Raw genomic sequence first — 27,546 nt, forward strand, 5'->3', positions numbered from 1 at the left:
GACAAACTTACTTATTCACTGGATAGGCCGAGTGCTTCTTTGTTTAGTCGACAGGAATAACACTCATTTTTATCCACAGATTAAAAAAAAATAAATAAATAAATTGCTTTTTTGAATCAGTATCAGTATCTGTGATGGACTCACTTTTCTAATCCGTTTGCTTTCAACGCTAGTTGTGTTTACAAAACACCAAGATGAATTGTTCTTGCTATCCCAGGAACAGACCTAACAGTGCAAAATTGCAAGTCTATTGTTGCGTCTCTCTACTCAACCTTGAACATGATGTACTGTTCCTGGGTTAGCTAGGAGGTGCAAAAGGACTCTGTCAGCAAGCCCCGAATCCTAGGTGATGAAACGCATCACAGCAGCTGCTTAAAAATATTGCAATTAACATGAGAGCCTTGCTAATTAAATTATCATTGACCGTGTTGTAATGTATTATGTTCAACCAGAGAATATTAGTTCTCTGGTTGAACAAGCCCAGTTCTGTGTTCAATGAGCAAGTAGCCTGTTCTGTTCATCTGCATCTGCAATGCCTCTCTCATTGGTTTTTAAGCACACCCCTTGTTTGGTCACCATAGCTCCCTGGGGAAGACATTTTATGGCATTTCAAGTTATTGACAGGCATTCCATTGATTACCTTTTTTTAATTGACTGGCATTCGAATGGAATGCCAGTCAGCATACAATGACAGCATACAATGACAAGATGGTTTACGTGCAATTGTCCATGGTCCATCTACAGTTGAAGTCTGAGGTTTACATACACTTAGGTTGGAGCCATTAAAACTTGTTTTTCAACCACTCCACAAATTTCTTGTTAACAAATGATAGTTTTAGCAAGTCGGTTAGGACATCAACTTTGTTCATGACCCAAGTAATTTTTCCAACAATTGTTTACAGACAGATTATTTCACTTATAATTCACTATCACAATTCCAGTGGGTCAGAAGTTTACATACACTAAGTTGACTGTGCCTTTAAACAGCTTGGTAAATTCCAGAAAATTACGCCAAGCTTGGTCTCAAATGGGTCTTCCAAATGGACAATGACACCCAAGCATACTTCTAAAGTTATGGAAAAATGGCTTAAAGACAACAAAGTCTAGGTATTGGCCCTGACCTCAATCCCATAGAAAATATGTGGGCACTTCTGAAAAAGCGTGTGCGAGCAAGGAGGCCTGAAACCTGACTCGGTTACACCAGCTCTGTCAGTAGGAATGGGCCAAAATTCACCCAATTTATTGTGGGAAGCTTGTGGAAGGCTACCCAAAACGTTTGACCCAAGTTAAACAATTCGAAGGCAATGCTACCAAATACTAATTCAGTGTATGTAAACTTCTGACCCACTGGGAATGTGATGAAAGAAATAAAAGCTGAAAGAAATCATTCTCTCTACCATTATTCTGACATTTCACATTCTTAAAATAAAGTTATTATCATAACTGACCTAAGACAGGGAATTTTTACTAGGATTAAATTTCAGGAGTTGTGAAAAGCTGAGTTTAAATGTATTTGGCTAAGGTGTATGCTAACTTCCGACTTCAACTGTGCATGTACTGCACCATGGAACATGGAGCTTCATTTTATGAAATGAGAATAGTCAAAAAGCTATTTCATGACATGTCCCACCCTTGTCATTATGCTGAAAAAAATAACCGTAAGGGCCAGCACAATCTGTTTTTAAATAGCAAGTTGATTGGATGAAAAATACCAAAATCCCTGGTTTGAAGTCATTGGAAAGTATGCTGTAAGAACAGGTGACTTTACCTCCTCAATGACCCCTGAATGCTTGAAAGCCACCTTGCCTGTTCATGGCTGGATATTTTGGGATGTTAATTGCATACAAAACGTGGGAGAGCTGTAAAGTGTGTGTGTGTGTGGATTACTGTGAGGCTTTCTCTACAGCCCGTCTATCTGCATTTGTTTGGCGCTCTGTGAGAAATGTTCTGTCGGCTCCGTTGACCCTCATTAGGAACATGGAGCTTTTAAGTCCTTGCGTCTTTTCTGCTTGATCTCAGACAATTGCAAAACATTTTTCTCAAGCTCTTCAAAGCTGATGCTACTTAAAGGGAGCCATTTTGGTGACCTGTTTTCACAGATAAGCTGCCTATTTATTTATATAATTTTGTTTACTCAGCATTAATGACATCCTCCCTGACTACAATGTCAACATGTATTAAATGTCAAGCCTCAGAATTTCCTTAATTTGCATTATCAACCACAAAGTGACGTAGGTTCTCACTATTTTCCTTAGATTGAGGAAATAAAGCCATGGAGCCAAATATAAACGCAGTGTACTTCGATGAGTCATGCTAACAAAATAAAATGTTACCAGATTAAAAAACAAAAACGTTAATAGCTGGTTTCAGTTTGAAGTATTGGCCATACATTGTTGAGAAGATTTTATCAATAGTTGTCCACATAGAAGTTTTAATATTATTAGTTTCCCTGGGCTTCCTTTTCTTAGCAGGTAGGCTAGTTGTCTCTGTGGTGGTGCAGAACAAGCGGTGCTAATTGTCATCACCCTAATGAGTCATGTTTTTGTAATCCTGTCAAGAAAATGGAGTCATGTTCTTCAGTTGACATGTAGCTAGGCTATTCAGTCAGTTTTTTTCAGAGGTTTTGCAATGTTGATTGAACATCCTGTAACAAATGAGAAACAGCTGTGAAAAGATGCTTTTGAATGCTGATTTGTTTTTCCATTTGATCAAAAACCGTTTTGTTTATCCTATGTAGATAATATTGGTTTAATAATGATGGATATGTTGGTAAAAGCCAAAAATAGGCCAATATTGGCTGGTAATATTGTTCAACGGATATATCGGTTTGGCTTTACCATCAACACACTCCTTACCCTCAGTTTTATTTGTCAAGTTAGCTTTCACATGTTCTTTCATGCAACAAGGACAAACCGTTCTAGTGGAACTCAATGTGACGATCGATGTGTTATATTTTCCATTATCACAGCAACACCTTTCTCTGCTGTTGTCGCTTTGTGTTTGCTTTCTAGATGCACTGCTCCCGACCATGTGAGTGCTGCTTTTTTACAGTTAGTGATGTTGATGTGTTTGTAGCTGTTTGGTACCATCTTCCCAACCCACGATCACAAATTATTGTGCCATAGACACATCAAATCACATTTTATTGGTCACATACACATGGTTAGCAGATGTTATTGCAATTGTAGCGAAATGCTTGTGCTTCTAGTTTCGACAGTGCAGCAGTATCTAACAATTCCACAACAGCTACCTAATAAACACAAATCTAAGTAAAGGAATGGAATAAGAAAATGTGTGTATATATATATATATATATATGGATGAGCAATGACCGAGCGGCATAGGCAAGATGGTATAAAATACAGTATATACATATGGGATGAGTAATGCAAGATATGTAAACATCATTATTAAGTGGCATTATTAAAGTGACTATTGATCCATTTATTAAAGTGGCCAATGATTTCAAGTCTGTATGTAGGCAGCATTCTCTGTGTTAGTGGTGGCTGTTTTTCAGTCTGATGACCTTGAGATTGAAAAATAGCTTCTATCTTTCGGTCCCAGCTTTGATGCACCTATCCTGACTTCGCCTTCTGGATGGTAGCGGGTCGAACAGGCAGTGGCTCGCATGGTTATTGTCCTTGATGATCTTTTTGGCCTTCCTGTGACATCGGGTGCTGTAGGCCTATAGGCTGTCTTGTCGTTGTTGGTGATCAAGCCTACTACTGTTGTGATGTCTGCAAACTTGATGATCGAGTTGGAGGCGTGCATGGCCATGCAGTCATGGGTGAACAGGGAGTACAGGAGTACAGTCTGTCACAAAATTTGTGACACACACATGAAAAAGTAAATTTTCCTGTGTCCTCCACACTATTTTGTTTACAGTGCATTTCAATCACAGATTAAGGCAGTAGGTTCCTTAAGACAGAAACGATAGGAAGGAGGTTGGTCAGGGAGGATGGGTGGGTGTATAAAGCAAAGGTCTAGCAACGCAAACCTTGCGTTGCGTGTTCGAATCATATGATGGATAACTTTAGCATTTTAGTTAATTAGCAATTTTGCAGCTACTTATTACGTGTTAACTACTTTGCTAGCATATTCCCTAACCCTACCCCTAACTAGGGCTGGCACAATACCAGTATCGGAATATTGTTTTCCATGCCAAAAATGAAGACTCAAAGCAGACCAAACACTTTGGTCCTTTTTAAAAACCTGTTTTAAGTAAACTATTGTGTGCTTTTGCTTGGAAAATAAACAAATGTGTGGATGACAACAATGTTTGTTTCCAACCCTAGGGCTGTTTTCATAAAGAAGATAAATCTGCTTTGTGTTTTGTTTCCTTGCCACAATACTAATGAGTGTTGCGATACTGGTATCATCCCGGCCCTAACCTTAACCCCTACACGTAACCCTCATACCTAACCTTAACTCCTAGCCTAGCTAATGGTTAGCCACTCCCCCAAAAAATACTATTTCGTGTGCCTGTCACAAATTCAGAATATGTAACTAGTGTCTATTTCGTGATAATCTGTGATAGTGTGGTGCTCTTCCCTGTGGAACCCCATGGCTCGATTGGAAGACACTTGTACTCCACAGCCCCTCTCTTGCTTTCTTGCTCCAGCCTTAGTTAACCTCCCATAGGAGAGGAGCCCAAACAGCTTCTATCAAATAGCAGCTAGCCTAGAACCCCAGCAGTGAAGATAAGCACTGCTCTACTGTATAATTACTTTTCTCCCTAAAACTGCTCTACTTTTGATTATAGCTTTGTACCCTTTCTGGGCTCTCTTGTGGAAGAAGTGACTGAATTGGAATTTAAGCATGGATAGTGCTCTCCATAATCTCCGGGAATTCATTTTATGTGGGGAAATGGGGCATTCAGACACCCACCCATCCCTCTCTTTTCTGTGCATCTCTCCCTCACTTTGTGTCCCTCTTGTCTCTGTCTCTCTCTCTGTCTCTGTGTGTTCAACATGGTGGCTGGGGTCTGTCCTGACTTTGTTTTTCAGTAAATGGGCATGGTATGGTGTACTGCTCTGCTTACCTCCCTCTCCTTCCACTGTGCTGCATACATTTCACTGCATAGTAATTTAAAACACAAGCAGATAGAGGAATACAATCTTGTACGTATGGTTTCCCATTCTTTGAGGGGAGAGTGTGAGAGGTGTCAGAGAAACAAGCAGGGCCTTTATTACCCTACATGAGCACAAACCCTATTGACTAATTGATTGGGTTGTCATGGCCTGCTTTATTACTGCGGAGCCCAGGCCCTGTTGCCTTGGCAGCTCAGTCAGTCAGCTCCAGGTCTGTTGTCAATGGGCTGCAGCGTCACCTAATGAGAAATGGACCCCATGCCTAATCTATAGATTGTTTTGTACCGAGAGGCTTATGCTTCTTTTAAAGATGGGCTTTTCCAGCTCTGGCTTTCCACTGTCACCACCAGGAGTGTAGCTCTGCCTTTGCCACAGTTGAGTAATGGGAAATTCTGTCTGGTTAATTTGGTCAGAATTGCAGTGGATTTGTGTGTTTGGTCACTTCAGTTACTGTGGTCTGACATTTTCAGAGGCTTCATTAATAAACACTAGGTTGACTCATTTGGTGTTTCCATAGCGTCATATGATATCAGCAGTGTAATTACCAAACTGCTGGGAGAGGTGAGGTCATAGATTGGAAGGATGAGTGGTGTGTTAATGAATCTTGTCTTGTGCAAAACCCTACACACACATGTGTCATCTCCCTTGTTGCTCTCTGTCCCCTGACATCTCTCACAGGGGAGGCTTTATTGGCTCCTTTAGCTGTTCCATTAATTAGGGCTTTGTAAACAAATGGGATTTGATCTCCGCCTATGCAACTGCGCTGTATGTTGTATGCGTGTGTTGTGTGTACCTACAGAGCCTCTGTGTATTACATTTTTCTGTTAACTCTGAGCCTTTTTATCATGAATCCCATTTACAGTTTGGACACCTGTGAAAGCCTTCATTTGCTTTGATAATGTTTTAGATTAGTTTTTTACATACATTTGCATTCCCAAGTGAGACATTTTTAATCCTTAGCACTTTAGTCCCCAATATAATTATAGAATGCTGATGTAGATTACTGAGAATATTCAAGATAAAGCTCATTTTCTCACACATTTCAAACACACAGTTCAAAAACAAAGAACAAATGACAATTACACAAGTTAATTTACTTGTAAAGAGCACAACCTCTTTAATATGACACCACATTCATGTCGATAGAAATAACACTAATTTTGTCTTCCATTGTGGAAAGACACTCACTATCAAAAAAGAATTAACACTCAACACAACAAAAAACCCTACATTATTTCAATTGTAGTACATTTCAATAAATGACAGACTCAAAATGTACCAAGTATAATATATTTTACTTATAAATATTATTTACATATATATATATATATTTTTTTTTTTTAATTATCAAAATCTGACCAGAGAAATATTATTTCATATATTATAATATATTTATAATAATATATAATATAATATATAATATATTTCAAAACCCACACAAAGGCTCTTTGATTGACAATGATTCTTACTTCTGTAACAATGCAAGAGACTATTGTTGTTGGCTCCTGAGTAGCGCAGTGGTCTAAGGAACTGCATCTCAGTGCTGAAGGTGTCACTACAGACCCTGGTTCGAATCCCTTTGTCCAGCGTCGTTAGGTTTCGGGTAGGCCATCATTGTAAATAATAATTTGTTCTTAACTGACTTGCCTAGCTAAATAAAGTAAAATAAATACAAATGTAGATAATGTCTCTCAATAAGATTTAGTACAGACTAGGTCTGACACAAAATGTTGAAATTGTGGATGTGGTGGCGAAGAATACCCACACCTTTTAAAAACAACTCCAAAATCCAGTGCCACTGGATTTTCGGCCTAGGCTGTGTGGTACAAAAGTGAATGGTGGGACTTGTGGCAGACGCACTCCATTGAAATGTAGGATCCCCTCTAGGGTGTGTTCTCCCTCTGCTTCCTCCTCTCCCTCTGCTTCCTCCTCTCCACATCTCTATCCATCTAATCATCTCTAACTTCTCTTACTTCCTGCCTTCTGCTGCTGAGCCCTGACTCTCCACATCACTTCCTTCACTTTCACTGACCTAGAAGAACAGAGTGGGAGAGGAGCAATCTCCTCTTTCTTTTTCTCAACCTTACACACTTCCTAATAATCACCTCTTCGGGGTTTCCATAATAAATTGTGTGATAGTTACACACCTCCCATTACACACACACACACACACACACACACAGTATTGTTTAACATTGTCTGCTAGCAAATAATAAAACAAATCATAGGTTTGTAATTTATACATTCCCTGTGGCATACAGTGTTTGGGATTATATGCCCCCCTGTCTCTCTCTGCAGGTGGGCAATCACTCCCCCACAGTGGCTTATGTTCAGAGGCACCATTTGCCCCCCGAAGGAGATGCACTTCTTCATTGATGACACTTCATCCTCCTCTGGGCAAACAGCAGGAAATGCAACCGTGGTGGAACCAAAACACCTCAAATGACAACAAAAAATAACAATTATACAAAAGTATTTCTGACAAACTAAATTCTCCATTATGAATAATGATTAAATTTTACACAAGAATAAAGCCTATAAAGAGAAACAATTTACCAATGGCATGGGAGTGCTCAAGGGTCTGTTGTCCGACCAGGAGATTGACTGGCTTCCCATCCTCCAACAAGCGCTGGTAGATAATCTCGCATTCGGTGTTGGATATATCAGTGTCTCCGTCTATTAGAACGGCAAGATACTTTGTGGCTTTCAGCTTTGCTGACAGGCTCTCTCTCATTATGTCAGCAATTTGATCCATAATCTCCGAACATTTTACATCATTGTCGTATGTGGGATTAATATCAACTCCGTTTTTGTGGTGGAGTCTGATAAACTGCCCAAATTTGACGAAAGGTGTTCTTCTTTCACAACGAAGTATGCAGTGTTTATCTTTTATTCTCAGCTGCCACCTCTTCTCCTCCTCAGACAGCAGTACTTGCCTCCTCAAGGCTGCTGATACCGTGCCTGATGGTTTCTCCTGTCTCAACAGGTACAGATCTCTGCGTTGGATATGCCGCCGCGAGATGTTATGTTTCGCTACGATATCTCTTTTCAGATGCATGTTTCCTTACACAAAGGACGAGTTTCCTGCCTGTTTCTGCACATGACGTTGTTTTCAAACAGTTGGCGCCAACTCACATTGAATCTATATGTGTCTCCTTCCGACGGCTACAGTGGACGTTGAAGTGACAGCGGGGGTCACGGTAGCTTCGCTAACGTTGTTCTCAGCATCCCTAACGTTAGCTGCCTCAGGTAAACCTTATGAAGAGGCTTCATTAGTTGAACCTTGCAAATCCCCCTCGCCGGATTCCTCTTTCTCCTCGTCTCTTTTCCGCTTAAAATAAAATTGAATGGGCTTAATTTTTAGCGATGTTTGCCTGTGAACTTATAGCCCATACCGATATGTTTTTCCAGTGTTGTTCACCTTTCTCTCACTCTGAATGGACTGCGTCATCACTGAAAACTCTACTGTGGTTGGTGCATGCCGCTTGTGGAATATGCGACTTGTAGTTTTTAAACAATTAGCAGCGGGGGAAAAATAGTTTAGGGTGAGTTGTAATCTTTTAATTTTTCCGGTTCGCACATATCTATTTTTAGGGGCAAATGCGAGTGAAATACTCGCACTGTTAGAACCCTGTGTCTTACCTTGGTTCAAAGTGTCCTAGCCAAAATCAAAACATATCCGTGGAGGCAATTTTTTTATATCAACTTTCTTTCATTGTCCAGTAGCCAAAGGCACACTTCTAGTCATATTAGCAACTAATGCTAGTTGTTGCATATTAGATTTCCCCTCTTTCTAAAATTCTAATGGATATTTTCATCCTTCACATGAAATCGCTCGCAGATGCGGTGTCTTCCCGTCAATTGCATTATGGAACGAACATTTGTGCGTAGCCTACTACCTTGTGTGCATTGCTGTGCTTACGCCATTATAAGCTAAAGGGCTGATCTGTTGCATCAGTCATTTCTTTTTAACATTTCTTTTATGTAGCCTAGACCTACCGGTTGTATGAATTTATGATCTTATTTCCCTCAATAATCTCAGATTATGTTTGGAATATACTATTTATGTCAAGACAAGCTGACAAATGGATTAGGTTAACTTTTCTACTATTTGGGATAGTAGAGCATATTAGGGCTGACCCCAAGTGTGTGGCACATGTCTTGATTGATGCCTATATCAGTGGACCGTTAATTCCCATAGTTTCTAGTCTGCAGTGTTCTGTTAATGCATTCAATATATTATAATTATTTGTGTTTTATAGCTACAGTATCATTGTCGGAGTGGGCACGTTATTTTCAGAGTGCACAACCAAGGATATACTTGTGAGAAACAAGTTTTGGTTAATTTCATTCCATTTCCGTGTGCAATTTTTTTTTTTGTGTGTTTTGTTTGGAGCACTCCTGTCAATGTTGAGTAAGGACACACAACTGATTATGCATAGAAGTAGGCCTAGGCTATCTGGCCTGCGTGCAAATGTAGGTTTATAAATGTGCCCATTTGGGGATCTGATAGTATTTCTGATTGTCTTAAACTCGCCACCACTAATGAGCTGTTGGAGCTTCTCAAATAAATGTTTTCTTCACCAACAGCAAGTAAACAAAGTCTGTTTTTACATTCATTGAGAATTACAACAGTTCCTCAATGAAGCCTATTTGAAAAATCTTTCCAGCTCTCTCCCTTTCGATAACTACTAAGCACAAAGAAATGTAAAAAGTCATGCTCTGACTGGTGGAAACGTCATAAAATAGGCCTACTTGATTACACCTTATCCCTTGCGAAAATAGCCTACAGCTGTGTCTGTCTGGAGCTCACTGGCACTGGAAACTGAGGGTCCAGAATATTTTACCCAATGTTACAAGTTTGTTAGCCAAGCGTTGGGCTGGAGCAAGTTAATAGTTGATACAATGTTTCAAATTCCTTGCAGACAGGCCAGGCGTAGCCAATGTGATTTATTTGTATCAGGATATTTTCTACCTGCAGGCTGCAAGGAAAGAGTAACCGAACACAAGCGTTCATATTTAGCTAACTCTCAGCTGACAGAGATCACAGGTGACCTCACCATTGATCAAAATAATTGAGTAAAACACTTATAAAGTAATGTGACGATGGGTAGTTTGTACTCACATAAGAAGAGGAGACCAGTTGAGTTTGATCTATTTGCATTATGCATGTTGAAGGGTGTGTCGTCGACCATCATTCACTTCCCTCCATTCACTCTGTAAGTTAACTCGAAAGATCAGTGAACCGTCCCTCACCAAATTTTGTTATAACATCTTTGATCTGACAGATTTTTACGTGACACCCAGAATGCATTGTATAATGTCAACAAACATGGTGCCACACATAGTTGGCAAGTAGCTTAGCATTAGCTCATCATAATCAGTACAAACTTCAACAAAGTACACAATCTATGCAAGAATCAGAATGCATGATTTGTCACCAGTACTTGAAAACATGAATAAAACAGTAAATACATTATACTTTATCCATACATACGGATAAGCTACCAAATACTTATTTTCCACCATAATTTGCAAATAAATTCATTAAAAAATCCTACAATGTGATTTCCTGGATTTCTGTTTTCATTTTGTCTGTCATAGTTGAAGTGTACCTATGATGAAAATTATAGGCCTCTCTCATCTTTTTAAGCAGAGCTTGCACAATTGAAACAAAAAACCGACTTCAGATGAGTCCTGTGATGCTTGTGGGGATCATAGAGCATCATAGTTTGTGGGCCAAACCGTTCGGATGCTACAGATGTTTTAGTGAGAGAAACGATTTTCGGGATGTCTCATGGTCTGACAAACACCGCTCTAGCTTTGCCACCTTTCATTGCAGATGAATGCAGTGGAATGGGACGCAGCAAAAAACACATATCTTTAGCTTAAACTGACGGATTTTGTTGGATTTTTTTAATGCTAATTTGATTTTCGCGGGGCCGCTGACATCAACGCGAGGGGTAAAGCCGCTCCCTCTCGGCTCCCCCTATTATGCAGACTGGAGTTGGACTGTACACACACACACACACACACACACACACACACACACACACACACACACACACACACACACACACACACACACACACACACACACACACACACACACACACACACACACACACACACACACACACACACACACACACGGTGCTGTTGTGTCTGCGGTCTCTGACTTCTTCATCGACAACTCTGATTGTAATTCTGATAGTGACCACAAGATGGCAACATTGTATGTGCAAAGTTTCAAATGGATAACTTGAAGTATGAGTAAACTACAAGACTTTTAGTGTGAAGTCCCCAGGTACATTTGGGCAAATCGTGAAGGAGACATTCACATTCATATTCTGCAAGAATATCGTCAAATCTGTATACTTGGACTTTGATTTAGCTTTCCAAGTATTAGTAGCCATATAAGTTCAACATTTGCAAAACAACCAGTTTTCATAACTTCGTAACTCTGAATATCCTTAGAATTTTTGTCCAAAATGAAAAGGCATGCTGTCGTACAAGGTTAGTAGCTACATTTTACATCAAATACATGGGTTCCGGATACACCCGTAAAGCCCAGCTCATTGGCTATCTAGCTTGTTTGACCCCGATTAGTGCTTATTTGAGAAAGATACAATCAGCGTGCCATGAAGGCATCGCTCTCTGACCAAATATGGTGTCCTATAGGATATACTACTACACCCCTAATGATATTGTGAAGTCTTGTTATGTTCTAGGATCTCTGAGGAATACATACAAATGGGATTTGAGTCATTGAAACAACTTTTAGGGTGGGATTTTCAGATTGCTTTCTTTGCAAATTGAACGAGTGGAAATACAAAATCGATCGTGCATGCAATATGGACTTTTAGGATATGAAAAATGATTTTATCTAACAAACGCCACTTCATATTCTCTCTGGGACCCTTTGGATGATAAATCAGAGTAAGATTTCAGAATGTAAGTACACATTTCACCTTCAGAGGTGAATTGATCAAACCTGCCGTGGTGAAAAAAGTGTTTTATTGTTAGGAGCTCTCAAACAATAGCATGGCATGTTTTTTTGCAGTAATAGCTACTGTAAATTGGACAGTTCAGTTATATTAACGGGAATTTAAGCTTTCAGCCGATATACGACACTTATATGTACCGACATTTGTTGGTTCTCTAAAATCTGAGACCTTGACATAACGTGCTGCATGATTTACAGATGTCCCATTGACGGAATGCCAATCATTATTAATTAAGTAGGCTATGGCTACCTGGCAGAATGATATCATGATTATTTGTGTCAATCCAATCACCATTTGTTTTGCAAACTGCAATCACATGACCTCTACAGCAACACCGCTTAACCACACAGTGGTCTCTTCCTGGAGCATACTTGCATTAAAGGGTAACTACACCCAAAAATCTAAATTTCTTCATTTTTTCAAAGACCTCAAAAATGATCTGCTGATGTGGTTTAAACATTATTGTGGACTTAACATCCAGTTTTGTTGTATAAAAAAGTATTAATAACATAAACCTGGAAAAACAAAACTGAATTTTGGGGAAAAAAACAGTTTGGTTTTGGTTCGATTCTGAAAAATAATCACAGGTTTTGGTTTTGAGAATTTTTAAAACATTAAATGTATTATGAAGAAATTTTAAAGCCAAAAATAGTGAACATTCAATTGCCAAAACTTTGAATATTTTCCATGGTCTCTGTCAGCTTCACATTGGGTAGGCATCAATAGAAAAATTGGAAAATTATTATGAAATAATAAAACATTTCAGTTGTGTAGATTACTTAGTTTTTATTGGATTACTTTATTATTTTTCATTCCTTAAAGTCTCATCTCTGCTCAGGCAGTAACAGTCAGTCAGCAAGTCAGTCAGCCAGGCCATTTGTCTTTTTGGGTTCCCTATACTGTTTTGTCTTCAGTCATCCTATTTAGCTAGCCTGCCTAAGTATAATATAATAATAATAATAATATATGCCATTTAGCAGACGCTTTTATCCAAAGCGACTTACAGTCATGTGTGCATACATTCTACGTATGGGTGGTCCCGGGAATCGAACCCACTACCCTAGCGTTACAAGCGCCATGCTCTACCAACTGAGCTACAGAAGGACCGATGCAGAGCTGCCTGACCAAATAATTTGACTAGTTTGTCAAAGTAGATAAGGTATACTTTCTGTTCTGTGCTAGCTGCAGATTAACTAGGTCTTTCCTTGCAGCGCTGGACCACACGACTGGACAATTATCAAGATTAGACAAATCTAGAGCCTGCAGAATTCGTTTTTTCGAAGTGTGGTGTCTAAAAAGCAGAGCATATCTTTTTATTGTGGCCAGACCTCTCCCCTTCTTTTCAACCATTTAATCTATGTTTTGACCATGGCAGTTTACAATCTAAAGTAATGCCAAGTAGTTTAGTCTCCTCAACTTGTCCAACAGCCACACCATTCATTACCAGATTCAGCTGAGGTCTAGAACTTAAGGAATGATTTGTACCAAATACAATGCTCTTAGTTTTAGAGATGTTCAGAACCAGTTTATTACTGGCCACCCATTCCAAAACAGACTGCAACTCTTTGTTAAGGGTTTCAGTGACTTCATTAGCTGTGGTTGCTGATGCATATATGGTTGAATCATCAGCATACATGGACACACATGGTTTGTTTTATGCCAGTGGCAGGTCATTGGTAAATATAGAAAAGAGTAGAGGGTCTAGAGAGCTCCCCTGCTGTAGACCACACTTTACATGTTTGACATTAGAGAAGCTTCCATTCAAGAAAACCCTTTGAGTTCTATTAGATAGATTGCCATAATGTGGATTCAGAGTTTTTTTCAACAACAGGTTATGGTCAATAATATCAAAGGCTGCCCTGAAATCTAACAGTACAGCTCCCACAATATTTTTATTATCAATTTCTTTCAACCATTCATCAGTCATTTGTGCCAGTGCAGTACATGTTGAGTGCCCTTCTCTATAAGCATACTGAAAGTCTGTTGTTAATTTGTTTACAGAGAAATAGCATTGTATTTGGTCAAGCTAAGAGCTGGCAGCAAGCTGTTAGGTCTGCTGTTAGAACCAGTAAAGGCCACTACCTCTCTTGGGTAGTGTAATTACTTTGTCCTCAGGCATGGAGGGAAGCCAAAGACTTTCCTCTAGGCTCAGATTAAAGATATGACAGGAGTGGCTATTGAGTCAGCTACCATCCTCAGTAGCTTTCCATCTAAGTTGTCAATGCCAGGAGGTTTGTCATTATTGATCAATAACAACATTGTGTCCACCTCTCCTACGCTAACTTTACAAAATTCAAACTTGCAATGATTTTCTTTCATTATTCGTTTTTTTAACGTATGAATACAATTGCTCACTGTTCGTTGTTGGAATTTCCTTCCTAAGTTTGCCCACTTTTTCAATTAAATAATCATTAAAATAAAATCAAATGGTTTCGTGATGAATAAGCCATCTGATTCGGTGAAAGATTGAGTCGAATTTGTCTTAATGTCCATAATTTCATTTAAAGTACTCAAGTTTTTCCCCCCATCATTCTTTATATCATTGATCATAAAACAGTTTCTTCTTCTTTTTGTTGAGTTTAGTCACAACATTTCTCCATTTGCAATAAGTCAGCCAGTCAGATGTGCAGCCAGACTTATTAGCCACTCCTTTTCTCCCATCTCTTTCTACCATAAAGTTGTTCAATTCCTCATCAATCCATTGTCCTTAACAGTTAATTGACCATGTTTACATGCCCACTAATATCCTGTTATTATTTGGAATACTGTTTTTGAGTTGAAGCATATGAACATCATATCTTGTTCACAATACCCCCAAAAATGCCTGGGATATGCTGATTTTAGACGGGATACTGTTTCATGTAAAAACAAACCGTTTTGCATATCATGGTTGTTGTGGGATGTTTTTATGTTCAAAATGTAGGCTACCTGTGCAGTCCTATCCACCATAAGAATTTATTTTCCTAATACTCCTCCGTACTGGACCGTATAGTCTACTGGCTTAGGCTACTTTCACCCCTAATTTAGATACATTTCTGCTTATAATTTCCAACATTTGGTAGGCCATTTGTTTGTCAACTATAGTTAGATACATCCAGCTTCTCTTCTGTCATAACTTGTTGCCCTAGTAGACTAAATAAATGAGTGCTCACCAGAATGTCTTGCATCGATAGAATGAATGCATAAGTGATCTAGTTAACACGGTAAAGTTGACTGTTTTGTTCAGGGACCGGGGAGAAAACGCAATACCTCCAAAACAGTGGAAAGATTTGTTCCTTTGCAAAATGTCCAAATGTGATCAGTTTGTCCGGTTTTAAGGAAATTAAAAGCTGAGAAAAATATGAAACGTGTTCAGTTAGTTTCAGGTGCATATTTTATGTAGTTGAAATATTGTGCTTGCAGAAGTGTCAAACAAGGGCATTCACATTTTCTCAAGAGATGCTGAATTAAATCATATTTCTCAACTCCTGTTCCTGAAACAAAATGAACATTTGTTGTATCATATTACTGAAAGAAGTGCATAATTCTGCAGGAGTTTATATTATATTATGCTACATGTGAGAGGTTATAGACCTACAGTCAGTGTCCAGATTTCAGTTACTATTCCATTTAACTCATATTAGTTTAAATGAGGAATATTCTGTTTATTCATGGGTACCTCAAGCGGGATATGAGCTACTATCCAGAATACTGTGCGCATGTACAGTAAACATGGTCATTGTAGTTAATTCCTACATTTCTGTGCTGAACTAGGTTGAATATTAGCTAAATGAAAACTACAACTCCCTTCAGCCCAGTGCTGCACATAGTTCTTGACTTGATTTCTCTCCAGAGAAATGGCACGTTGGGCTCACAAAAAAAAAACGAAATGGAATTCAAATAATTGAATCAGTTGTTTCATAACCGAAAACCCTCTGAAATGTTGGTTAATGTCTCAGCACTACTGTTTATAAATGGGCAGGAAAAGGAATCCATCTGGCAGGTGAAATCCCATAGTGGCCCTCTACTCAGTATTCCATTAAGGCCCCAGCACAGCTGCTCATTAAAACTGGACTCATGATACAGATGTGTGTATGTATACTGCTGATTCAAGCTCCCTTGAGAGCCACTCACACATTTCATGCACACACAGCCCCGGCGCACCATCATGTGTGAGTTTGTGTTTTCATTTTGCGCTCACGTCTGCTCGCTCACATCTGTACTTCATCGAGCTGAATTTGTATGTGTGTGTGTCAGAGAGAACCTCATTTGACTCATATACTCCTGGGTGTCTGTCTCTGTAGTCTATACACAGGTCTGCTGTATTTCACTGTGTCTGTGGCTGACTGATTTCACATCCTCCTGTGGCATCTGCTCCTCTCTTCCACTATTGTGTCTGAGCAGCAGTGCTGAGAGATCCGTCTCTATGCCCGGGGCCTCACCAGTACAAACGGGACTTTGTCCGGTTCACACAAATGCTTAACCCTGTATTGAAGCAGGGAGCGTATTGTTTTCCCCAGTATATTGCGCTCCTGGAGGGCCTGTAGTCTCCCCAGATTAAGCAAGCTTGTTTCTCCCCTCCATGCTGGAGAGTGTGTCATATTACATTGGGTGCAGGCCAGGACTGGCTGTCGTCACCCCTCCCTCTCCACCCAGGGATTAGTCTGTGGTTGGATGTGTTCTGTGTTGGCAGTAGCTTCATCCATAGCAGGCATGGCAATACTACCCAGCCAGACACATCCACCACATGCTGGACAGGGATTCTATATTGTCCCTCTCACAGAGTGATGAGTGGGATCAAAACGGGAGTTTGTCATCGGTTTAGCTTTTCAAAAACAGAATTTGGAAAATAGATGATGGTGAACCATTCAAGGCTTTGTTCTCTCTCCTTCATCAAAGCAACAGTAATATGCTGCTTTTAATTGTCTCAGCAGGGGAGAAATCCATCTAGAACACATCTATAAAAAGGTTCTTATTGCCATAGAGATGGAAGCATCTCATGTGTGATAACATGTAGCCTACACAGCCACTGTATTAGGTGTATATCAAGCCTTCTGTAGGAAGGAATATTCGGGCTACGTCTCTCTCCCCTCTCTTTCCTCCACATACAGTGATGGTCTTTTCTACCTTTCCAGCCTACACCTTATTCTTCTGGGTTTTGCCGGCGGGCCTCACAGAATGAATTGCTCTGGAAGTCATTGAAGCAGTAGATGAACTTGTGGGTGTGTGCAATTATCATAGAAACGACATTGAGGCAGCAGTGAGCCTACTGGCTGTAGCCAGATATGATTGAATCTGGGAAGTGGAGTGTTTACCCGGGTGGGTGTCACAAACACAGTGAAACACATTGTTCTTAATGAGTGCACTGGGGCTGTTGTCTCATTTGGAAAGGGCATCTGATGTACTGCCTTTTGTTTTCTGTGTTAAAATTTGTACACGCTGCGATTCACCATCCAATGTGTTCGTGCGTATTTGCTCTGGATGATGTCCAGAGTTGGGGGAAATCTCAGGAGAGTGGTTTTGGCTCAGCTCTCTCGCTAAAAGCGAGACAGACTCTTCGACAAAGCCTTTCACTAGCTCATAGAACTTGTCTTTTGTGTGTGGCTATTGTTCTTATGCCTTTTATCTACTGGCCTAAGAGTTGAGAGAGGTAGGACACCCACACACACACACACACACTGTAGTCTAGGTGGATTCCACGGAGAGCAGGTTTTCCTAAGCCATCAGTGCTGCAGTGCGCTCCGGCGACCTGTTCCAGCCAGGCATAACTCCAATCTCAGGCCACGTCTCTTTCCCATTGCCCTCTCTCTCTCCAATGCCTTATGAAACATTTATATCTGTGATTGAAGTTCTGCATTGCACTAATTGTCCGCAGCTAGCCTGCCTGTCAGAGAGAGCACCTTTACAATTTTAAAGTGTGATTCCTCTCCTCGCCTTGCTCTCAGCAGGCAGTCCACTCCATCAGCCTCTCCGCTCTCACAGGTACCCGAGAGTCACGCAGAAGAAAACATGCAGTAATGGAGCCTCCTCTGTGTTCCCACTGGCTTGGCTTCGCCTGTGTGAGCGTTCATATTCATACACTCTGGCTGTCATCGTTTTACTTATAGATGGCTTTGTTGCAGTGGAGCACCCTCCAGATTTTAAGTGCTCTGAATCACTGTCTGAAACACTGAGTGTACAAAACATGAGTACTTTACTAATATTGAGGTGCATCCCCCTTTTGCCCTCAGAACAGGCTCAATTTTTTGGGCATGCACTCGACAAGGTGTCGAAAGCATTTTACAGGGATGCTGGACCTTGTTGACTCCAATGCTTCACACAGTTGTCAAGTTGTCTGGATTTCCTATTGGTGGTGGACCATTCTTGATACACATGGGAAACTGTTGTGTGAACATCCCAGCAGCGTTGCAGTTCTTGACACAAACCAGTGAGTCTGGTACTTACTACCGTACCCCGTTCAAAGGCACTTAAATCTTTTGTCTTGCCCATTCACCTTCTGAATGGCACACATACACAATCCATGTCTCAATGCATAAATATCCTACTTTGACCTGTCTCCCGCCTCCCCTTCATCTAAACTGATTGAAGTGGATTTAACAAGTAACATCAACAAGGGATCATAGTTTTCACCTGGTCAGTCTGTCATGGAAAGAGTAGGTGTTCTTAATGTTTTGTACACTCAATGTATGTTCTCTGCATGTATGGTTCAGGGCTTAAATGTCCATATGGAGATGACTGGGACAGTTGTTTTGTGTGTGAGAGAGAGCACACACACACTGTACTGACTGTTCTCTCTCCTGATCTGATCCAGCAGCATGAGTCACTGGCAGGCTGTAGGGAGAGCTGAGCCACACACACACACGACTCATCCACATAGAGTTTGATACTCCAGTCTGCTCTATTTTGTCCCCAGTCTCTTTAGATCTCTCTGTATTGTCAGTCTGTGAGGAGGCTTAGTGTAGATTAATGACCTGACTAGACTAAGACGGGGAGGGACTGTTAAGACGATAGGTTGGGAAGCAGGCAGCGGAGAACGAGACGACTGTTGTCTCAACATATCAACCTCTCCCAGTGGAATGCCTGGGAATGGAGCAGAAACACTCACATTATATAGCCTTGTCACGTTGCAGCGACTTACCAGTACAGCAGCTCACTACAACCAAGGTGGTTTCTGTACAATTCAACCCAGTTTTGGGTTCCTCCCCGTATGCGGCCATGTTTGAGACCGTACAAACTGGAAGTTGTGATCTAGTTAGCTAACTGGCGGCTGTTGGGTGTTTTTTCTTTTACCTGCCGATGTGGGGCTGACCCATTGTCTCCATGGTGACAGGCCCCTGCTCGGATGTACAGACGGAGCAGTGGAGGCTGGCTCGCCGCATTCCGCTGCCGGCGTGTCTGAGCACGCTGCCGTCATTTCAGGAGCAGCACGGCAACCAGCAAACACTGTCAGAGAGGGGGAGATGGGAGTGAGTGGAGGGGGGGTGCAGTTGGTTGCCTGGAGACTGTCGCCAGGGAACTCTAATCAGTGAAGAATCTCTCATGCCATGCGAAGCCTGGTCATGCTGAAGTCTAAGTTGATCGCCTTTTATTGTGTTCTTAGTGTCAGGAACGCTGTTGCTGACCTATTGCATTTTCTGTTTGTTTTAAAGGTAGTTTTTTTGTGGCACGTTGTATGTCAAGCTTTCAGAGTTTTGAAAATAAAATTATCCCCACCAGACAAAGCATTTTACTACGAGGAGTCTGCAATCACAGTTTGTCTGTGTTTCTGTTCAGAATGTCTTCTTCTAGCCAGTTGAGATCCGTGACACACTTGTGTGTTCTTCTCTCTGCCTGGCCCTGCTCCACACTGTCGCTCATCTCTGCTGCTTGGTGGTGGAGGATCCCATCCGGAGCTTGGGGGAGAGACTGCAGGCTCCCTGCCCTGCCAGCTGTTTGGCTGCTTGGCATGGGTAGTGAGGAGTCAACACCTCTACAGTGTGTGGCGAGAACAGATGGTGTGGACTTGTACTGCTAATTCTAAAGAGCCTCTCCAGCTCCATCCCAGAGGCACTCTTCCCTCTGGCCAACAATGACACACCACAGTCGGGGCAAGATTCTATTTCATTTATGATTATGCATCAGATATTTCAACGCTTGACCAATCACCATGACTTCAAATATGCAGTCCCGTCACCATGACTGCTTGACTTCAGGCTTCCTCATGCTCATGTTCTCATGCATCCATCACTGAATGAGTGCGTTCAATGGAGAACTAGCCCTTGTATTGTCAGGGTCTCCCTTTCTATCCATGTAACATCTACTTCTGTTTTCAAGATCAAAGAACATAAATAAAATCAGCTAAAGGGGCAGAACAAGGGTTTCACAGTATTCTGCATGCCATTGCTGAGTGTATGTGTTTCCAACTCTTTGTGATTTTATTTCCTGCTCTTTTGTGGGCCCTCCCTTGTACCCCAGCTATCCATCATGCATTGTTTGGTGCTCTACTCCTACCCCTGTGGCTATTCTTAAGCTTGCTTTGACCCCCTCATCCTGCTCCCACTCTGTGTGAAGGGGGTCTATGGGAAAGGCTCTCAAATCTCCCTCTGTGTTGCTAATGGCTTTAGACTCTGTTCACTGAGTGAGGGGAAAAGTTGAGATCAGCCAAGAAATGGCTTCTCGCTGCACTGGCCTCTTCACCCCGCCCAGCACCTCCACTTTCACTCCATGGCAGCCTCCTTTCTCCTCCTCCTTTCTTTTGAGCTTTGTTACCCTCTTTTCTCCCTAATCTGTATCCACCAACTCTCATCCCTGTCGGTCTCCCTCACCTTCTCTCTGTGCACAGGGCTTTGGTGGGGATTTGGCAGGGCGGTAGCAGCTGTCTGCCACACTACGCTACTCGGCGCTCCAGTCGAGTGCTCTCCAATCTTGAGGAGCCTTCTCCAAACCGCCCTTCTCTGGAGGGGTTTAACTCGGACTTACTGCTCTAGACAACCCTGCGTGTTTGTGTGTGTTCATTCCCAGCTGAACTCGTCTTCTGGTGTTACCACGGTGACCTCCAATTGATTTACACCAGCCCACCCCGATTTTAGGCTCCATTTGCATGCTGACGATAACTCGTCTAATCAGTTAACCCCCTAGAATCGATGTCTGCGCCCCATGGCAAGCTAATTAGCATGACGTTATGTTAGTTAGCGAGCTAGCCAGCTAACGTTAGCTAGCTAACAGTACACTAACTTGAAAGGAAAATACTTTGTCATAACCCCGTTCCGCTAGCGGAACCCCCCCACAACAACCAGTGAAAGTACAGGGCGCCAAATTCAAAACAACAAAAATCTCTTAATTAAAATTCCTCAAGCATACAAGTATTTTACACCATTTTAAAGATGATACAATTCTCGTTAATCCAGCCACAGTGTCGGATTTCAAAAAGGATTTACAGCGAAAGCACCACAAACGATTGTTAGGTCACCACCAAGCCACATAAAAACACAGCCATTTTTCTAGCCAAAGAGAGGAGTCACAAAAAGCAGAAATGGAGATAAAATTAATCACTAACCTTTGATGATCTTCATCAGATGACACTCCTAGGACTTCATGTTATACAATACATGTATGTTTTGTTTGATAAAGTTCATATTTATATAAAAAAAATCTGAGTTTACATTGGCGCATTACGTTCAGTAGTTCTAAAACATGCAGTGATTGTGCAGAGAGCCACATCATTTTACAGAAATACTCATTATAAACATTGATAAAGATATGACTATTATACATGAAACTTTAGATGAACTTCTTAATGCTTCAAAACAACTTTGAGTACAGCCTTTAGACAACAAACTAGCCAAAAAGATACCCGCCATATTGGGTAGTCAACATTACTCAGAAATAGCATTTTAAATATTCACTTACCTTAGATGATCTTCATCAGAATGCACTCCCAGGAATCCCAGTTCCACCATAAATGTTTGATTTGTTCGATAATGTCCATCAGTTATGTCCAAATTAGAGGTCGACCGATTAATCAGAATGGCCGATTTAATTAGGGCCAATTTCAAATTTTCATAACAATCGGAAATCTGTATTTTTGTACACCGATTTTGCAGATTTGTTTTATTATTCTTATTTTTTTACACCTTTATTGAATATTTATTTAACTAGGCAAGTCAGTTAAGAACACATTCTTATTTTTAATGACGGTCCAGGAACAATGGGTTAACTCCCTCGTTCAGGGGCAGAACGAAAGATTTTCACCTTGTCAGCTCGGGGATCCAATCTTGCAACCTTACAGTTAACTATTCCCTGTGAACTCCACAAGAAGACTGCCTATTTTGCGAATGCAGTAAGCCAAGGTAAGTCCTTTGTCTGTACAAATGAAGTGGAATGTAACTACCTTTCACGTGAGCGCGCCAGACCCAGGCTGTGGCACTCTGCCAGACCACTCACTCAAAGAGCCTATGAGCCCCTCCTTTAGAGTAGAATCTTCAAAACAGGTTCCAAATACTGTTGACATCTAGTGGAAGCCTTGAAGTGAAACATAACTAATATTCCACTGTATCTTCAATGGGGGCTGAGTTGAAAAACTACAAACTTCAGATTTCCCACTTCCTGGTTGGATTTTTTCTCAGGTTTTTGCCTGCCATATGATTTCTGTTTTATACTCACAGACATCATTCAAACAGTTTTAGAAACTTCAGAGTTTTCTATCCAAATTTATATGCATATTCTAGCTTTTACAGCTGAGTAGCAGGCAGCTTAATTTTGGCACATTTTTCATCCAAGCTACACAATACTGCCCCCTACCCCAAAGAAGTTAAGACATGTAGCTAGCTCGCTAAACAATGGACCATAATCACAACTCATGACATTACTCCCCTGTATGAATCTACAGGTAGCAACCAGGTTCTATGGCTATAACTAGTCAAGGAAATGTCTGCGATACGAAGAATAAGATCATACACATAACGTTAGCTAGCAACCCAGCCAGCTACCGTTAACTAGCGAACAGTACACTTTAAATTAAACCACTTTCTGTCAAAATTAGAAATGTGTAATATCTAAAAATGTAGCTAGCTAGACTCACCAGTATACATCATGGTTGGACATGTCTCCTGTCTGATGTCATGCATGGTTGCCCTTAGTTTGACAATGTAATCCAGACTGGTGTTTTCTCCATCTCCTTAGCTATCATACTCAAATTCCACTGATTTCAAAACTCAGTCCTCCCGAAAGTGGAGAGCATACACATAACGTTAGCTAGCGAGCCAGCCATCTAACATTAGCTAGCTAACGGTACACTTTAACTTGACATTTAGGTTTATGCAGTTTTACTACGCGATATATTTAAAAAAAGCTGCGTTTGACACTATTACCAAGACATACTGTCAAGCTCCAATAGACAGACGCGTGCAATCCAAACTCATCTCACTCATTATCTCATCCAATCATGGCTAGAGGGAAAGTTGCAAACTTTTTCTGAGGCTAAACCGACTAGGCTTGTAATTTAACAATTCTATTTGTATTTACAGATGTCATATAAGTTTGATATTAAGGCACATGAATGTTCGAGAAGGCATTTCTGCCCAAACAGCTCTCCTGTGAAGACCTGACTTGCGACATACACCTAGTTTCCTGAATCAGGTCACATTTGTGATGCGCAATTGTCATGTACTGTTTGCATCAGGAGAGTAGACATGGATGAGTCTGGGTGGAGAAGCCTATCCACACAGGAACATATGACATATACCAAGATTCCTGAACCGGGTCACAATTAGACTGTCGGTATCTGTCTCAGAAATACACAAATTACTTTACAAGCACTGCAAATGACCTAGACCCATGTTGGCATGTCAAAACATAATAAAGAATTTACATTTTAATACGGTTCAAGTTCTGTTTAGGACAATTGAAATTGCACTTAGGGACATTGAGTAAAAAAGTTAGTCGCGAGTCTCTCAGATATTGAACCGACACCCCCAAAAATATACCTGTTTGATTGATTTTTTTCATTGTTTTTCCATGTGTGAATCTGTTATTCAATGCATTTCTATGGGCTAATACCTACAATTCTAAATCAAATACCAAAATAATCCTTGGTATGACAATTTTTAAAACAATTCCTAATTGTTGGCTTTGTAGACCCCCCCCCCACACACACACACACACAATAGGCTTGTCTCAAAGAGGCTTGGAATGAAAGGAGATGCACGACACGCACTTAGCACTCCTCTCATGAAAGCCATTTGGCTGCCTCTCTATGCAGCATGGCACACAAACTCCATTCTCATCCATGCGATACCAGAGGGGGGACTTGTAAGTCGTCAGTGGCTCCCATGTCATATGCGTGGGCACAAGTTGTTTCCCTGCTCTGGTTTGTTTTTGTGATTTCCCACGTCCTGCTGTTGAGATGCCTGGTGGCTCCGAGGCCAAATGGAAGCAGCAGAGCAGATGAAGTGCACTTCCTGTGTGAGCATTCTGTAAGCCAAAGCCCTGATTACCGCTCAATGGACTCCCAGCAGCCGGCCAGTCCAGATAAAGATGTGAAAGAATGCGGATAAATATTTGGGTTTCTCTCTGAGTGTGTGTGTGTTTTGTGTGGTGGTAGTCTAAAGCGGGATCTTGGGCTGTGTGGCTTGGGTGATGGGCAAGGCTCATTCATCCCTCGTCCTCTCCCCTGTAACTATTCCCCAGGTCATTGCTGTAAATGAGAATGTGTTCTCAGTCAACTTACCTGGTGAAGTTGTGTTCTCAGTCCCTCTCTGGTAGATTTAGGTAAGAATATCCATTTCACCAGCCGTGTTTGCAGGTGTTCAATTTGCAGAGCTCTACAGTGTGAGTATTACATTCACATTTGTAAAAATAAAAATAGGCAAAAGTACATTTTGAATAAGTGTGAGTTGCGAATTTTAGCAGAAAAAATGTTGCCGTAGCTGTTTTCAAAGTATTTCTGCTGTTTTGTTTCACAGTTGCTAATCTCACTGTTTGGGGTTTTAGGCTGTACAGCACTTTGATATATCAGCTGATGTAAGAAGGGCTGTATAAATACATTTGATTTGATTTGGAAGGGGTGAAAGCCCACAGTTAAAGTTATGTAGTCTTAATTAGCCTAGCTAACATTAACCTCAATGCGTGGCATTCCTGAAACAACATTATTTTGCTGAAATAATGTTATCTGAGAAATTAAGCTAATTGATTGCATCCAATTTGGCCGGTTAAATTTATAGGATTCTGATCATGTTCAATAAATATAGTACCCAACATCCGATTTGGACCAAATATCTTCCTACCAATGAGTAAGACATGAGGAAACACACACTGGATAGATGCGGAGAAACGTGTTGTTTTACAGGGTCAGCTATAGTAACACGGCGCCCCTGGAGCAAATGAGGGTTAAGTGCCTGGCTCAAAGGCACATCAAACAGGATTTCTCACCTTGTGGGCTCGGGTATTCGAATCACCAACCTTTTGATTACTGGCCCAATATTCTAACTGCTAAGCAACCTGCCACCCTTATACCGTTTTCACTGATTGTCCAAAACATTATGAACACCTGCTCTTTCCATTACATGTTTTGACCATGTGAAAGCTATGATCCCTTATTGATGTCACTCGTTAAATCCACTTCAATCAGTATAGATTAAGGGGAGGAGACAGGTTAAAGAAGGATTTTAAAGCCTTGAGACAATTGACACAAGTATTGTGTATGTGTGCCATTAAGAGGGAATGGGCAAGACGAAAGATTTAAGTGCCTTTGAAAGGGGTATAGTAGTAGGTGCCAGGTGCCACCGTTTTGTATCAAGAACTGCAATGCTGTTTCCCGTTTGCATCAAGAATGGTCCACCACCCAACGGACATCCAGCCAACATGGCACAACTGTGGGAAGCATTGCAGTCAACATGGGCCAGCATCCCTGTGGAATGCTTTCGACACCTTGTAGAGTCAATTCCCAGGCAAATTGAGGCTGTTCTGACGGCATAATATTGTTAATGTTTTGTACACTCAGTGTACAGTATAAGTTCTCTGTTTGACAAACTGATTTTCTTTCATGGAGGACTGGCTTGAATTGTGAGGATGGCCAAAATGTATTTTAATCATGAGCCAAATCTGTTGGTTTTGTACCCAAAGTTGCAAAGGAAATGTTTTGATCTATTTAATAAACACAGGAGACCAGCAAAATGGATAAAATTGTGGCCGTATAGCAGGAGCAGTGGCATCTAGTGGTCATAACCTGTTACTTTCACACTACTTCATGGTAAATAATGCAAGCGACTTCAATTACTTATTTCTCTGAACAGGGGTAAAAAAAAAAAAACTACCAGATTCACAGGGAATACATTACATGGTATGGAAAAGCAATACTCCAAGCCACAGCTTCAAACATAGAGAACTGATACTTGTTGTTGGGATGGGCATGGGGAGCAGGCAATGTTCCCTCTAAGCTGCACACAGCTCCCCCGGGACCGCCGCACAGAAGAAATATCACCACAAGCAGAAAAGCACAAGATTGAACTTCACTCAACTTTCTAGTTTCCCCCTATCAACGTTTCCCTCTACTGTGCTAATTGTCAATGCAATATTAGCTACTTTCAATGCCACATACCGAAAGAAAACTAACTATGCAATAGATTTTCTTGTGTGCAGAGGGCATTGGAGTAGAATTCTATTGCATTGACAGGCACGACTCAGGCCCATACTCTACACAAAATGGTGCGCAATAACCAATCAAAGCTGCAGTATCCCTATATGCAAATAGACAATTGCCATATATGGATCTGTGCTATTCACTTTGTACTGGATTGTATTTACAGCATGAGTGGTTGTGAGTAGATGCGCTTGTTTTGAGATCAAAGTAAATGCTGCATATAGCCAGGTGTGTACATGTGTTCATATTCTTTGCTAGTAAGTGAGGAGTTAGCCCAGTTATAGCTAATTTCTAGTCAGCAATGTGGGATTGGTTGCTTCCTACAAGAGCACAAAACGTGTGCATTTCTAGCCATCTTTGAAAAGCAAGTCAGGTAAATAATTTATATTCTGCAGGAGGCTGTGTTACAGTGCATTCGGGAAGTATTCTGACCCCTTGACTTTTTCCACATTTTGTTACATTACAGCCCTATTCTAAAATGGATTAAATTATTTAATCAATCTACACACTACCTCATAATGACAAAGCAAAAACAGGTTGTTAGAAATTTTTGCAAATTTATATTTTTAAATGAAACATTTACATAAGTATTTAGACCCTTTACTCAGTACTTTGTTGAAGCACCTTTGGCAGCGATTACAGCCTCAAGTTTTCTTGGGTATGACCCTACAAGCTTCACACACCTGCATTTGGGGAGTTTCTCCCATTCTTCTCTGCAAATCCTCATAATCTCTGTAAGGTGGGGTGGGGAGTGTTGCTGCACAGCTATTTTCAGGTCTCTCTAGAGATGTTCAAGTCCGGGCTCTGGCTGGGCCACTCAAGGACATTGAGACTTGTGCTTAGGGTTGTTGTA

General features: G+C 40.9%; 1 protein-coding gene across 3 annotated transcripts in view; it reads left to right on the forward strand.

Moving 5' to 3' along the window:
• The window catches only part of LOC124038241 (bifunctional heparan sulfate N-deacetylase/N-sulfotransferase 2-like), a 194,987-nt gene that overhangs the window by 22,392 nt on the left and 145,049 nt on the right, over positions 1 to 27,546 (forward strand). The window lies entirely within an intron of this gene.

Source organism: Oncorhynchus gorbuscha, linkage group LG06 (assembly GCF_021184085.1).
Source record: "Oncorhynchus gorbuscha isolate QuinsamMale2020 ecotype Even-year linkage group LG06, OgorEven_v1.0, whole genome shotgun sequence".
NCBI lineage: Eukaryota > Metazoa > Chordata > Actinopteri > Salmoniformes > Salmonidae > Oncorhynchus > Oncorhynchus gorbuscha.